Source organism: Jaculus jaculus, chromosome 5 (assembly GCF_020740685.1).
Source record: "Jaculus jaculus isolate mJacJac1 chromosome 5, mJacJac1.mat.Y.cur, whole genome shotgun sequence".
In the NCBI taxonomy this organism is placed as follows: domain Eukaryota; kingdom Metazoa; phylum Chordata; class Mammalia; order Rodentia; family Dipodidae; genus Jaculus; species Jaculus jaculus.
Window position 1 is genome coordinate 81,283,180 of NC_059106.1, and position 15,602 is coordinate 81,298,781.

Here is a 15,602-nt window from a genome sequence, read left to right on the forward strand (position 1 = left end):
TTGAGGCGATTATGGATTCAGACTAACTATTGGAAAAGACCTCTCACAACAGTCTTTCAGAGGGCTGGGATCTGGGCTTTGGGTGAGTCACAGGTGGCATTGGATTGAAGCCAAGATCCACTGTCCCCATTGCCTGCATCCCTAGTGACCAGTGTCTTTAGGGATGTGAGTATATGTCAGCTAACCTACCCCCCGTAGAGCTGGTAGAGGCTGTTTAATATTGTTTCAAGTCTGTGGCCACTAAACTGGACGATCAATGGAAGTTAAGGAGATGAATTATTTAAACCTCACCAGCTTTTAATTAGTCGAGGTCCTTCTGACCGATGACTTCGTCCACAGGGTATTGAGGCCCCCGCTGGAGCAGCAACCTCCATTGAGCAGTGCCTGGGTTGGGAGGGGACACTTGGGGTACCAGGTAGGGTACACCCTCAGGGAGATTCCTGCTTGGGGAAAAGTGGATTGGCTGTATGGAGGCTCTGAGCTTCCAGTCTTATCAGTATGAATGTGTGTCTGTGTGAATATCACTGTGTCTGCCTGTGTGTGGCACTCTGTATGTCTCTGTGTGTCTTTGTATAGTGTGTCCACTATTGTGCATATCTGTTAGAGGGGTGTGTATGCCTATGAACACATCTGTATTTTTCTGAGGCCATGTGTCTGATTATGGAAGCTACCACTAGTCTGCGTGTCAGAAGAATGTCTGTCTCTGTGTATCTTATTGTGTGTGCATATGAATACATATGCATGCAAAGACTCTCAAGGGGCTCACCTGATGGCCATAGGCTTTGCTCCAGGCTGGGAGGAGCCAGGATATTCCTGGGTGTTGCTATGACCTTGTCAAGACCTGATTACTTTTGACAAGGTATCATTGGTAGGGGCTGGAGAGAGACACGAAAAGGGTGGAAGGACCCAGCCACCTGCTATAGACTAGCCCCTTACTTACATAAGCTATTCCACATCCATTGGTACCTAGTGAGTGCTGAGCATGCTGAAGAGAGGTCCTCAGAGAGAGTACTTACAGCCCTGAGAGAAGATGGAGACTGAATGGACGCTTGCCAGCCGTGGTGCTCCCAGCTGTGGCAGAAGCACCTGGACTGCCTGGTCTGCTCTGGAGAGCTGCCAAGTAGCTTCTACTTTATCTGCGCCTCACTGACCCTGACAAGCCCCATGCCATTCTGATGCTCCTTCCCATGCACCTTAGGGAAGACAGGAAGTTTACTAAAGAATGGGCTACTTGTGCTGGGATCCTTGAAGGATGAAGAAGAGTTTGCTAGGCAGAACAATGGAGGAAGGATATTCTAGGCAGGGAGGATGCCTATGTACAAAGCCCGAGGGCAGACAAAAACCTAGCATACTGAGAGAACAAGGTTAGACATCTGCAAATAGTTTGACAAGATTGGAGTAGAAAGTTAGGTTAGGGCCCAGATTGAAGTAGGAAGATGACTGTGAGTTTAAGGCCAGCCTGAGACTACATAGTGAATTCCAAGTCAGCCTGGGCTACAGCCAGACCCTACCTCAAAAAAACAACAAAACAAAAACCAAAATAAGCCAAAAATTATGGGGGGGACTGCTAGAAAATAAAGGAATAAGAGACTTAAATGCCAGATTTAAAAGTGATTTTCACCCCCTTCCCCACCCCTGTGGGTTAGAGGAGACCTAGAGAGTTTGTGAGTGAAAGAGTAATGTGATAGGGTCTGATTCAGAATCAATAAGACCATTGGCACTGCACAAAACTAGTTCTTAGTAGATATTCAATACAGCTTACATATGGGTGAATAAAAGGTTGGGAAAGGAAGAGGCTGGAGAGATAGGAAGATTTGCATTGGTTCGGGGAGAAGAGCTGCCAGCAGTAAGAGTGCGGGTGGGTAGGATAGCAGGATTGGGATAGGCATCCATGGAACCTTGAGCTAGATGATATGCATCTGTGTGTCTGTCCCAGAGTGTGTTTGTGACAGAAACAGCTCTCTGCCCCGCTCTTGGCTGCTGCTTAAGGCTCAGCGGTGCTCCCTTTACCTGCTTTTCCTTGTTGACCTGGCTTAGGCTTTTGAGTTGTCCTCTCTTTAGAAACGGAAGTTTTCCCTCTAGTCCAGGGGAGTAGCCCAAGGCTCAGAGTGACAGTGAATCCAGAGGTAGCTGTAGTTCTGCTTTGCGGAACTCTAGAACAGTAGGTGAGGGGCAGCACTGCCAGCCTCTTGGAAGGTTCAGTAGGCAACTCGTATGATGGCTTGTGTAGTGCCTGATCCACAGTGGGTGCTCAGGGAGTCCCCTTTTGTGTCCCTGCCAATGCAAGAGGCCTCCAGGGCAGTGGCAGTTTTGGGCACTTAATCTCTGCAGTCTGAATGAAGAGGACTGCCCTGCCAGCCCCTGGCTAGCTGAGGTATGGGCAAGGGTGCTTGGAAGGGAGGGAGGATGTGGGGCATTAATTGGGCTGGGAGAGGCAGGGAGGGAAGGCATGGGTTTTGAGCAGTGAGGTTAATGGCCCTCGCGCCAAAGAGACAGCTTTAATGAGCTTCAGCTGGCGGTGCCCCGAGTTACTGTGCGTGCTAAAAGGGTCGTGCTGTAAGAGTTTGATGTGGACTGCTTCCCAGCCCTGGGGTCAGAGGTCAGCTCCTGTCACTGGCCACTCAGGCTGGTCCTCAGTGACATGGTGCTAATTAACTGTGTGAGGAGCTGCCAGCCTGGAGTGGGGAGTGGTGTGTATATTGGTGTGGCGGGGGTGGGGGTGGGGATGATGCGGCATTGGGTGATGTTGGGCAAGGAGGGCTCTGCAGATCCCACTGTTTAGCCATCTCCAGGGTCTGATTGGTTCCCCCATAGTGTCATGGAGGCATGGCATTGGTATTGTGCAGGTACTGAGAGAGCAAGGAGGAAAGCTTGCTGAAGAATTGGAGCAACGCTGGTATAGAGCATGGAGAAAGGTCTGTGGTGGGGAAAATGTCAACCAGGATAGTTGTGCGTCCTGAGGTGTTTGAAGGGAGCTGTGGAGGGACTTGGTCAGAGTTGCACACCAGTTAGAACAATCTGCTACCTTGTTCAGGAAGGGCTGCAAACAAAGTGGTCAAAAGAAAGGCACAATAAGGTAAGCAATTGGTGGTAGATAGTTCTGAGCCCCAGTAGCACCGTGAGAAGAGGCAGGAGACCAGTTAGACTGTCAGTCATTAAATGCTTACCTTACACCTACTGTGTGTCAGGAATTGTGACAGGGGCTAGAAGTGAATTGATATAGATGACACAGTGCCCTGTCTCCACAGAGCTCACAGGTAAAATTGTGAGGTTGCCACTGGAGACTGAGGGAGGTGACAGTTTAGAGACAGCTCAGGAGCATCTGCAGGTAGTGGAGCACTGAGCAGAAAGGTTGTGGGAATCTTGTGAGTAGACATCTTAAAAGGGACACTTCCTCCTGGAGTGATGGATTTGGCCTAGGGAACCTGGCACATAGGGTGGGGCTTGCTTGAGGAGGAATTGCCGACTATCAAGTCTTCATGGCTCTGTCAGTATCCTCAGTGTGAGCCAAAGTCTCAGGTAGGGCAGCCTCCATAGCTAAGTGGTTTGTCTTTCACTGAACAAAAGGTCAGAAAAGTGCTTCCACTGTTTTACATTCACTGATTTTTCACAACAGGCTTGTATAAGCAGGTATCGCAATTCCCTTCTTATAGATGAGAAAGCTGAAGCTCAGAAAAATGACTTGTCTAAAGTCACACAGCCAGTTAAATTGGATAATCAAACATCCAAGCACACAGCCCATTGCTGACCTATGAGGCACCTTTTGAGTGTTGGCCTCATTTCCTTCAGGGTCATGTGCAACTCACAGGCCTTTACAAAGCTCCGTCAGCACCAGCTGAGGAAGAAAAGGAGAGAGATGTCACTTTCTAACATCCATCAGCCCTGTGGCCTGGACAGTTCTCACTCTGTGATTACGGTTTACTCTACCTCTCAGCCCAGGGTTCTTGCTCATCTTCCAGGGGCTGCTCCCTCTGGGACTTCCCTTACCCTCACAGTGTAAGTGTACAGAAGACACTTGTTGTCCCCATATCATTTGTTGGAGTCAATAACCAGGCCTTTGGGCTGGGGGTATAGCTTAGCAGTTGAGCATTTACCTGCCATGTGTAAATCTCTGGGTTCAATCCCTAGTACTGATAAGTAAATAAATGGGTGGATGGATGGATGATAAAGAGAAAGACTAGGGCTGGAGAGATGGCCTAGCGGTTAAGTGCTTGCCTGTGAAGCCTAAGGTCCCCGGTTTGAGGCTCAATTCTCCAGGACCCACGTTAGTCAGATGGACAAGGGGGCACACACGTCTGGAGTTTGTTTGCAGTGGCTGGGGGCCCTGGTGCACGCACTCTCTCTCTCTGCCTCTTTCTCTATTGCTCACAAATAAATAAATAAATAAAAATTTAAGAAAGAGAAAGATTATATGCATGTATGCACACTGAATCCCTCATACTTGTGCTCTCTGAGGCAGAGACAGAACTCTGCAGATTGCTAGTTTCAGCTGGCTAGGAGAATAACTGGAACCCTCCCTGATCCCTGGCTGGGTGGTCCTGCCTTGAGAGCTTAGCCCTTCTGCTATGTGCCTGAGGAGGATCCTTCGGAGGCTCATGGTATAGGTGGCATGGCCAGAGATCAAATGGACTCTCAGGAGCTTGCTGCCTGGCACAGTTTGGCCAGAGAGCTGGGCTAGCAAGTGGTGAGGTGGGGAGGACTTGCCTGTGGTCTCTCCCCTGCAGGAGTGGGGTGTCTATCAGAGTCCAGTCAGAATGCATTAGTTCTGTGGCACGGATCTCATTAGTGCCCGAGAGAGGTGTCACTGCGGGAGAATCGTCGGCTCAGGGAGACGCTTGCACCAAAAGGAAGAAAGGACAGTGACAGCCTTTTCTCTGCCGCCTCTGCCGCCACACTCACTGGGCTGCCCGCCCTCCTCCTCGTGGGGGGGTGTCGGGGGTGCTGGCTAATGAGCTCGGCTGCAGTACAGCTTTGCCTTCCCCTCCTTGAAGTTTCCCAGGTCCCTCTGAAAACCTCAGGCCCTGGATTAACACACACCAAACACCAGCCCCCCTTTAGCCCAGCAGGGAGTTCCTTCTGATCACCTGCTCCTGCTACCGTAGGAAGGGAAGAGAGGAGGAGCCAAGATGGGGGGGTTGCACCCCTGGGGACACTCAAGCCATCTACATCCCTTGACAGTGACCATGATCTTCTCTCTTCAGAGGGCTATTGCTTGGTTGGAGCTGCATTCCTTACCTCCTGTTGTCCCATGACATCTTCTGGCCTAACAGTATTCCCTTCCCTATGGTGAGCCCCTCCCAGGGCGGGTGGGGGGGCAATGTAGGGACCCTGACGGAGGGGTTAGTAGGTAATATTTGGATGTGACATGACATGAGACTTTCTGGCTCAGCTTGAGGGCTTCAGAGTAGGCAAAGCCCATTGTCCAGTCTTCGAATGGCTTGGGAATATTGGTATGAGGTCCCTGTAGTGTCTCACTATCACCATCACTTCTCTGACTATGACACCTTCACAGCTAGGTGGGCCTAGGACCCAGCCCAGCTGCCCTGTGATAGAACACTACTAGAGTATCGTTTTCAATACCTCCCACTCCCATTTTGTTCTTTCTAGTGTGGCCTTGAGAAAGTGAGGAGCCAGGTATCAACAGAGTCTCCTCTGGCCTGACTGGATGGCACCTGGGGGAGACAGGTACTGGAAACTAACTTCCTCCCTGAGCTGCCTCCCTTGGAGCCATAGGGGTGTCCAAGGAACTGGCTCTTCCAGACACTAGGCTCTAGTCTTCTGTAGTAACATCAGATGGAAAAATGGGTAGATATAGATGAGTTGTTGAGATAGATGGAGAAAAGGTTCTGGTCTGTGTACGTTTGTGTTCCTGTTGGGTGATGCAGGGGAAGTGCAATCTTTGTTCCTCTACCTTCCTAGCTCCAGGCTGGCCTGGCCTCCCCTTGTCTCTCTCTCTCTGTATCTCCTGTCAAACCATCCTAGACATAGATGACAAAGAAATCAGAAAGACAGATCAATGCCGGCCAAATTAGCACTTGCAGATAGACTGTGCGGGGATGTCAGCGCCCTGACCCCTGATGATCTTGCAGCCTTCACTGCTGATATTATGCAAATTGCACCCATCTGGCAGGACCTGCGTGCTTGCTGCTCCTACTCAGAGGAGTAATGGGCTGGGGGTGGGCGGGAGTGTTGGAGCAAGAGTCAGTGGAGTGCCTGTGTACATGTGAGCCTGTGTGCATGTGAGCATGTGAGCATGTGTTACGGGTGTGTGCAGTGCTCACCAAGTACTGGGCGGTGATTGAGTGATTGACAGGGCAGATAAGGGGCTGCATTGGATTCCTTTGGGCTGGGGGATTAAGAGCAGCCACAGATGGGAGATAACTGGACTTCATTTCAGTTTATTTTCCTCCTTATCCCCTCTCCCCACCTTCACTCCCCAAAAACACAATCTGTAGTTTGTGCTTTCATCAATATTTGCAAGTCATTACCACTGGTTTAAGGTGAGAGACAATGTCAGGGCCCAGGGCTTGGTACCCTAAGAATTAATCCCAAGAGCAACGTCCATAGCCTTCTGTCCAGGGGTGTTCACAATAGGCCTCTTCCTGGCCTCCTGGGACAGTGCACGACACATGGGTCTTTCCATGGTGATTTACCTTATTTGACCCAATGCCATATGACATTCCCTAAGTGGGGCCCTGCTCCTCACCTGAAAGCTGCTGTGTGACATCCCTACTCCCATATTTAAGCTCCAGCACTGGTGCTTTGGGCCCTGGCATTAGCTTGGCACCCTGGGATAACTGCTGACCTGTTGTAAGTCTGTTTGTGAGGAGGGCAAGGCTCAAAAAGGTTGTCATTCACTTCAGGCTGTGTAAGTGACAGAGTCAGGAATTTAAGGCAGATCTCTGCTACAGAATTTGAGCCCTTAACCACTCCACCCTCCTGCTTCACTGCTTCACCACCCATCTCAACACTGCATGTCACCACACCTGGATCCATTGAATTAGCCATCACATGTGGTAGATGGATGCGTTCTTTTAGCTCCTTGCCTGTGGACAAGGACTGTTTCTGACCCCTTGCCAGGCTGAGCCAGCTCATGCCAGGCCAGAGGACAAAAGCCAAACAAATCCTTCCCACAGAGGATGTGTGTCTGAGTCAGTTGGACTAGAGCAAGAAGGACACACAGAGGACAGAATGCACCTAGCAGCTGAGCTAGCCCAGGAATCTGTCACAACACATGGCACCAGGTCCTGAAGTTCAAGAGGGACTTGAAACAGCTCTGGCTGGCTAACTGTGGTAGCCAAGGATGTAGCTATTGCAGGGACCCCTCCAAAACTGGGTCCCTGTTGTATCCTTCCACCAGTCAGACTTGGGATCGGGGAGTGCTGGGGACATGTCCGGGGACACGTGTGCAAGGGGAGCTTGTCCTAATGAGGAGAACATGGCTGCTAGTTAGGCAAGGGGCGGGCGGGAGCCGCAGAGCTGATTGAAGGCAGGGGCAGGGGTCAGACAATTAGGCCCAGATCCGGCTGTTTGATGTGAGTTCTGAGGCCTCAAAGCCTCCCTTCAGCCGGCTCTCTCTACTCCCTCCTCTCCCTCCTCTTTCCTTTCTTCTTCTGCCCAAAGGCAGGAAGGATGGAAACGCTTACACTCACTGTTACTATTATTAAACCCTGTGGCAGGCTGGCTGGACCCCAGGACTCTGGCCCACAGGGGCCACTCCAAGCCCCCAGGAGGCTCCTTGGGCCCCAGAGGGGGCATCTGGCTAGAGGCACAGGCCAGGCCTGCTGAGCCTGAAGCAAAGAAGCTCTGCCTCTCTCTTGCTTCCGAGGCAGGAGAGTGAATGGGGCTACCCAGTGGGAATTTGGACTCTGGGTTGCTAGGGCCACATTCCAGGCCTGCTTTTGGCCCATCACCTCCTGGCAGCCACGTAGTTCTTTTCTGTCTTATCCTGGGGCTGGGTGTGCCTGGTTACATACAGTCATCTGCAGCAGTCACTCCAAAACCTTGCCTGTGGCTGGGTGTGGTGGTGTGTGCCTTTAATCGCAGTACTGGGAGGCAGAAGTATGAGGATCACCAAGAGTTCAAGGCCATCCTGAGACTACACAGTGAATTCCAGGTCAGCCTGGGCTAGAGGGAGACCCTACCACAGGAAACAAACAAAAATTCACCTGTGAGATAACCATATAGCCCCACAGACCCATAGCACTGTTGTTTCCACAGCGCAGAGCATAGTCCCTCCATCCAGGTGTTGTAGCCATACCTGTCCTCTTGAGTCCTACTCACAGGCTCTTGCACAAAACCCCACCTCTTCTGCAGCAGGAACCTAGGCGCTAAGTCCCACCTCTAGAATGACTAGGAACAGCAGTCAGATCTTGAGTGGGGGTATACCAGGCCCTACAAGTCCCTATTCCTAAGACAGATGATACTGACCACAGAGTGAAAGAAAGCCAGAATGGGGGGGCAGCGGGGAGAAGGAGGGTGCGAGTAGAGATAAATGTTAGCTCATTTCTTCCGTAATTAGTTACTCCCTCATCCCCGCGTTGTAATTGTGAACAAGCTGTAATGTTTAATTAGTCTGTAAATGAAACCCCAATTTCATAATGGCCTGGCTGACAGGGCTAAGTGAGCAGGGAGGAGGCGGAGGGGAGGTAACGGAGGGCCTGTTGGGGACTGGCAGTGCCTTCACCTCCTTTTCTTTTCAGTCCCAGCCAGGTCCCTATGGGAGGAGGCTGTGTGACTGAGCCCAATTTCCCCTTCAGTCTCTTCCTGACGCTTCCTACCAAGGAGTGGGAGGGAGGAAGGCTCTCACAGAGCCCTCTCCATAGGTCCCCTCAGTTCTCCTGTTGGGTTCCACAGTCCCAGCCCAAACCAGGTGCTCTTAGTTGAGGAAGCTGACTCAGGGTGACCTCAGGCTTGTGAATCCCAGCAAGGGTGATGCTTACTGTAGAACTGATCTGCTGCTCCACCTTCCTGGTTATCTTGCTTAGCACCTGGACCCTGAAGATCTGCTCCCACACACCCAAAGAAGCCAGTGCTTGGCTCAGGCCCCTCCCCATCCAGTTCACTGTCAGGTGGAGTCTTGCATCCCTGCTCTGTTACACCCCTGGCCAAACCAGTTCTAGAGGTGTCCCAGCAGCCTGTGGTGAGCTGGAGCTGCCGCAGGGGGGAGCTCGTGGACCCACTCCTGCCTCATTGGTCTCTCCCCATCTCCCCTACAACATCCTCACTGCTGCACACGCCTCCACCCCGCCTGCCGCAGCCATAAATCTCAATTTACGAGGGCGGCTCTAGTGGGGGAGGGCGGCAGCATCACTAATGATGGCTCCTCAGCCGGATTTTTCATGTTGCACAGTCATAAATTTTTAAGAACAGCATGAGCAGCACGTTAGCAAGTTATCGAGGTTGCCTCCGTGCTGGCTGCCCAGCTCCAAGAGCAAAGACAGGTAGAACAAACGAGACATTTGCAGCAGGGGTGGGTAGAGTGCAGGCGAGTGGCTGAGTCGGGAGGTGGCTTGGAGGCTGGTGTGAGCCCTTGCACAGGATGGGACATGCCAGAGCAGTGAGATTCAAGGAGGAGTACCAGGGTGGGATCAGGAATATGGGCACACAGATCACAGCATTTGGGAGCTGCTGATGGATGCCGCTGCTCCAGAACTTGACACCATGATATACGGGGAGCCCGGAGACATATGGATTTTCCAAGTGGCCACTTGGAATAGAATTACAAACCCTGAGCATGTACACAGTGAGGCCCCTGCCCTGGCAGAGCTGCACTGGCTTCATAAACCAGGGGCTTTTCATCATTGTTCTCAGGAACTCTGGTCCTTGGTCGTCAGAGAGATCCCTATCTCAGATACGCTGGAGCCAGGCTGACCTCATTCTGGTACAAGCTTGTTCTTTCAGGTTGAGTGGTCCTGGGGAAGTCATTCTCTTCATCTGAACATGTCTTTCTTCTTCAAATTTAGGGTTGACAATGGTTCCTAATTCTCAGGTTTACCAAGGAAGAATGTGTCAGCTCTTTTCCTATTCACATCTCTAGAGAGGTTTTTGGAGGAGTTGTCTTGGGAAAAGCTTCTTGTAAGTGATGGTTTGGTCTTCCATTTGTGCAATTGTCCATTCAGAGAATGCTTGTCAAGGTCTGTTGGGTATCCTGACCAAACTGTGCCTTCTGGAAGGTGAGGGGAGCCCTTTTGGTTGAGGCTCCAGCATTTTACCACCCCAGGGTTGAGGAGCCAAATCCAGCCCAGTCCTTCATGGGGGCCCCCAAGCCTTCAGGGTGCTGAGAAGCCCACATAAGCTTCAAGCCAAGTGCTCACCTGCTTACTGATGTATACACTTGGGACTGATGATCTTGACTTCCTCGATGCTACACAAGCAGCAGCCAATAGGAACCTTGTTGACATCCTTGGGTGAGTAGTTCATCACCAGGGGATAGCCTCAGGAGGCCACAAGTACAAGGTCAAGATATCAAGCTGAAGCTAGAGAGATGACTTAGCAGTTGAGGTACTCATCTGCGAAGCCTAAAGACCTAAGTTCAACTCCCTAGGGCCCTCTTAAGCCAAATTTACAAGGTGGCACATGTGTCTGGAGCTGCTCAAGTCAGCCATGGCGGTGTAAATCTCTGTTTCTGTCAGGGTGTGGCTAGTGAGAATCCTGTGTTCAGGATGTCTGTGGTGACCCATCAGGACAGAAACTGGGCATATAGGCAGAAGGGCCCCCTGGCTAAGTCCTGTTGGGTAAGGAATAGCCCCTGTCTGTCTGGTTTCTCAACCTTTATCCCTGCTGACCTCTCCTGCCTCCACTCTCCAGTACCTTCCCTTGACTCCCACACCCTCCACCCACCTTCTCCCACCTGAGCCATCCCCACCCCTACCCCTGCTTGGTTTATTTTCCTTGGTTCCATATTCCTACCCTGATTAACTCCTGCTCATCCTTCAGACTCAGCCTGGATTTGCTTCCTCAGGGACACCTTCCTTGACTCCTAGACCTGGTTAAGTCCCTTCTACCATGTCCCTTCCATAACATCCTGTACTCCCCTGTACAGCATTTAATCATGGTTGTAATTGAGAATTACTGGCTTGTACATTGTTTAATGGCTCTCTCCTCACTAGACTATAAGTTCCCTGTGGGCAAGAACTGATGTTTGTTCATCTTGTATCCCCAAAGCATGCACATGGTCCATGTCTGACAAGTGTGGGCAGATAATAAATAAAGTATGCTGATTTGAATTGAGTTAAATTGAGTTGAGATGGCTCTGGCCCACCCCTGGGTGCTGGGCCAGGCTAGAGAAGTGCCTGGAGCTGAGGTGGTACCCATTAGTCCTTATGACTAATTCACAGCCACTCTGTGATGGAATAGGTTTGTCCCCAGTCAGCCCCTCCGCTGGGGCCCACCTGTTAGCACAAATAAACAAAGGGAATAAATAATGCATTGGGAGCCAAGCCAGGCAAGGCAGAAGCATTGAAATTAATAGGGATTAGCTGAGCAGCTTGAGGATGAAATATTTACCAAGTGGGACTGGGCTTAGAGAGGGTGATCACCACCCCCCACCAAGAGTCCCTAGGCTTAGCTAGGCCCTTCTTCAAGCTTCTCCAAGGCATCATTCCTAGTACTGGGGAGCCCCAACCCCACCACTCCCACCCCTGCTACTGATGAGGGCCCAGGCAACCTCCTGGCACAGCAAGTCTTGGGGAAATGAAGATGCTAGATGTGACAGAGGTGAGAAACAAACAGAGACAGTGCTTTGGAAGTTGGCACCAAGGACCATGACTGTTACTGAGAGTTGGGCATGTGGAGTCTTTTGTTGGCAAGTGTCAGGCTGGAGGAAGTTCCCCTGTGATGTTGTCCTTCTTCCTTCCCCCTTCTTCCAGTCCTTTCTTGCTTTCCTCTTCATATGTATGTCCTAAGGGAACCTCTGTGGTGGCTAACCCCTAAGGGGTCTGGGGTCTGGCACAACATGCCAGAGGCAGTCATGCTAAGGAGCACATTGAGTGCTGTGGAAATGCACAGAAGAGGTCCTCACAAAGACAGGGCCCATGGGAGGACCCCCAAAGGGGAAGCAAGCACCAAGTGAGGATGCTATTTCTAGGCAAAGGAAGAACATGTGGAAGAGCAAGAGCCTGAACTGGGCCATGTCACAGCACCACACCTGAAGGGTATTCAGCAGAGGGGGGAATTCAGGGCTGGGCGTGGTGGCGCACGCCTTTAATCCCAGCACTTGGGAGGTAGAGGTAGGAGGATCACTGAGTTTGAGGCCACCCTGAGACTGCATAGTAAATTCTAGGTCAGCCTGGGCTAGAGTGAGACCTTACCTCAAAAAAAAAAGGTGGGGGGGAGGATTCACAGGATGGGATGAAAGCAGGAGTGATGTCACAGGAGCCATGGGAAGGGTATGAGTCAAGCCTGAGAAGCTCCACCTGGTGAACCCACTAGGGCATAAATGAGGCCAGACAAATAAACAGCCAGGTCCCCAAAACCTCCTAAAGTAGTTTGGTTTGGATGTTGTCCTGGGAGTAGTGTGGAGCCATTAGAAAGGGGTACTGGGATGCTTTCATTCTTATTTTTTTCGACAATCTCATGTAGACCAGCTCTTGAACTAATGATCTTTTTTTAAAATGATTTTTAAAAAAATTTTATTTATTTATTTGCAAGCAGAGAAAGAGAAGAGAAGCAGAGAGAGAGAGAGAGAGAATGGGCACACCAGGACCTCCAGCCACTGCAAACGAACTCCAGATGCATGTGCCACCTTATGCATCTGGCTTACATGGGTCCTGGGGAATCGAACATGGGTCCTTTGGCTTCACGGGCAAATGCCTTAACCGCTAAGACTTTTCTCCAGCCTGAACTAATGATACTTTACTCTCAAGTACTGGGATTACAGGCATGTCCCACCATGACTGGCCGTCATTCTTAATTTTTAAACTTTTACTTTAAACTAATTTTGTATTTTCAGGGAAGTTTCTTTTTCTATGTTTTGTTTTGAGACAGGGTCTCATGTATCCCAGGCTGGCCTCAAGTCAATATGTAGCCAAAGATGACCTTGAATTCGATCCTCCTGTTTCCACTTCCCAAATGCTTGGATTACAAGTATATGCCACCAGCCTGGTTTATGCGGTGCTGGGTATCAAACCCAGGGCTTTGTGTGTGCTAGGCAAGCACTGTACCAACTGAGCTACATCCCTGGCTCCCTTGCAGGGAAGTTTCTGTCTTTCACTTACCTTGTTTTTTCTAATGATTCTTGTAGAATCTCAATAGTATGGTTAGCACTAGGAAAGTGAACCTTAGTCCTGTACCATTAACTGGAGGCCCAGTTTTAGTTTTACCACAGTTTCCTTTAATCCTTCTCCTTCTATAGGATCACCAGAGAGTTTAAGACAGTGAAATGACTGGATTCTTGATTTGAAAGGACACCATTGTGGAAAAAATGGCAAGAATGTTGCCATTACCCATGAGGGATTATGTGTCATGGAGGTACTGGGAGTAGAAACAGAACTTATTGGAAAATCTATAACTCAAGCCTCAAGGGCAGAAGAAAGGGAAAAGGGAAGGTGACCAGCAATAGCACTGAATAGCACCACACCTAATGGGTGGTCAGCAGAAAGGAGGAACTCACCAGAGCCAATAGGATGGGATGAAAGCAGGGGTGATGTCTTAGAAGCCATAGGAAGGGAGTATGAGTCAAACCTGAGTCACTCTGTCTCTTGAACCCACCCAGGTCATAAGAGAAAACAGCTTGGGTAAGTAGATTGCAAAGGGGGAGAAGAGGAAAGGAGGCTTGGGGTGTCCCAAGCTCTGAGGCCTAAAAGGGAGGAGAGTCTAGGTATAAAGTGGGAAGGACTGTTCAAGGGAGCTTGGCTCTCAGATGAGAACCATTTTTATATTCCTGTGCTTAAGTGAAGAAGCCAGGGACTTGGAGAGCACTGGGGCTGTATCAGAAGGCAAAGGGGCGGTAGTGCTGGTCCCTGGGAAGCCTGGGTGCTGGGTTAGACTCCAGATCCTGGGTAGGGGTAGACAGAAGGGCTCAGGAGTAATGGCAGGGTTGGTCCCTTTTGAGACAGATGCAAAGATAAGAGATTGAAGTTTGTGGGGAGGAAAGAAGCTTATAAAAGGACAGAGTGCATACCGGGCAGGAACATTGAGATTGTCTGTCTGGGCAGTTTATAAACCCATGGAGGCTGGTGCTGGTCTTATAAGTGGCACTAGTGTGTAGAGTCACAGTTTTCTCTAGTTACAGTCAGCCCAGAAACAGTCTTAGAGAAGGCAGTTTTTTTTTCTAGGCCAGGGTACCAAAAGGAAAAGAAGATGGAGTTGAGGATATTGGCAAGAAAAAGTCCGTCATGATGGACTGTAGAATCCAAGTCTCAAAGGTTGGGTTGCTAGGACAGAACTCAGTACATGTTCAGTATCCATTTTCTCTTCATCCTCAACCAGTTAGTATGTAAGGTTAGTATGTTTGAAATGGTGTGTCGCTATATAGCCCAGCCAGATTACTCTTGAACTTGGGATCGTCCTGCCTCCACTTCCCAAGTGCTGGGATCATAGGCATATGCCATCAGGCCTGACTAAAGTCTGTTGCTCACTCAGCTAGGTATGGCCATCTCTCTGAGCTCTGCCAGTGAGCTAAAAGGAATCTGGTCTTTGGGGCCTCCAGGAATGATGCTTAAAGGCTGGGAAGCATACTGTTCTTGTTTTCTGTGTAATCCCTCTTCCTTTTCCCTGGAACACAGGGATGACAGAGCTCTAGCCGCTCTTTCAAAATAGTGTATTTATTTAGTTATTTATGAGAAACAGAGAGAAGGAGTGTGCCATGGCCACTAGCCACTGCAAACGAAATCCAGATGCATGTGCCACCTTGTGCATCTGGCTTATGTGGGTACTGGGGAATTGAACCTGGGTCCTTAGACAATGCAGGCAAGTGCCTTTACCACCAAGCCATCTCTCTAGTCTCCTAGAGAAGTCTGAGGATGTTAGGGCAGATAAAAGGAAGAAGCCTGAACCCAAACCCTATTGTGGAGCTTGGGGTTTTGGTCAGCTGTCATTGCAGGCCATAGAATAGACACCTTTCTCAGTCAAGTCTTATTTTCTCCCCAGGTTTCAGTCTAAGCTTGACTCTTAGCTTTCTAGTACCATATCCTATGTCCCAAGATGAAGCAAGAGACAATTTGGTCAAATGTTTCAAGAGCATATAAGGGTGGTCAGCTTCCCACCGGAAGCAGCAGAGCCCTTCACTCTGCACTCCTCCTCCATTTCTTTGCCCTCCTTCCTTCACACCTTATAGCAGTTAGCGTATTACTAGTTTCCTTGTTGTAACAAAATGCCTGATAAAAGCAACAGGATTGTTTCCCTTTTAGTGTGTTGTGTGTGTTTGGTGGGGGGTGTATGTGAGGTGTTCCTGGCATGTATATATGTCTGTGTGTGGTCACAAATGGTGGGTGCACATCCACACATGTGGAGGTTGTAGGTTGATAACTGGGTGTCTTCCTAATTACTTTTCACCTTAAAAAAACAAAACTTCTGAAAGAGAGAGAGAGAGAGTATTTGTATGGCTGCACCAGAGCTGCTTGCCACTGCAAGTGAACTCCAGATATATGTACCACTCCTTG

At 50.0% G+C, this 15,602-nt stretch overlaps 1 protein-coding gene across 6 annotated transcripts in view; it reads left to right on the forward strand.

Annotated features, from left to right (window-relative positions):
* Eri3 (ERI1 exoribonuclease family member 3) overlaps positions 1-15,602 on the forward strand; it is a 163,486-nt gene that overhangs the window by 131,942 nt on the left and 15,942 nt on the right. The gene's annotated exons all lie outside the window — the stretch shown is intronic.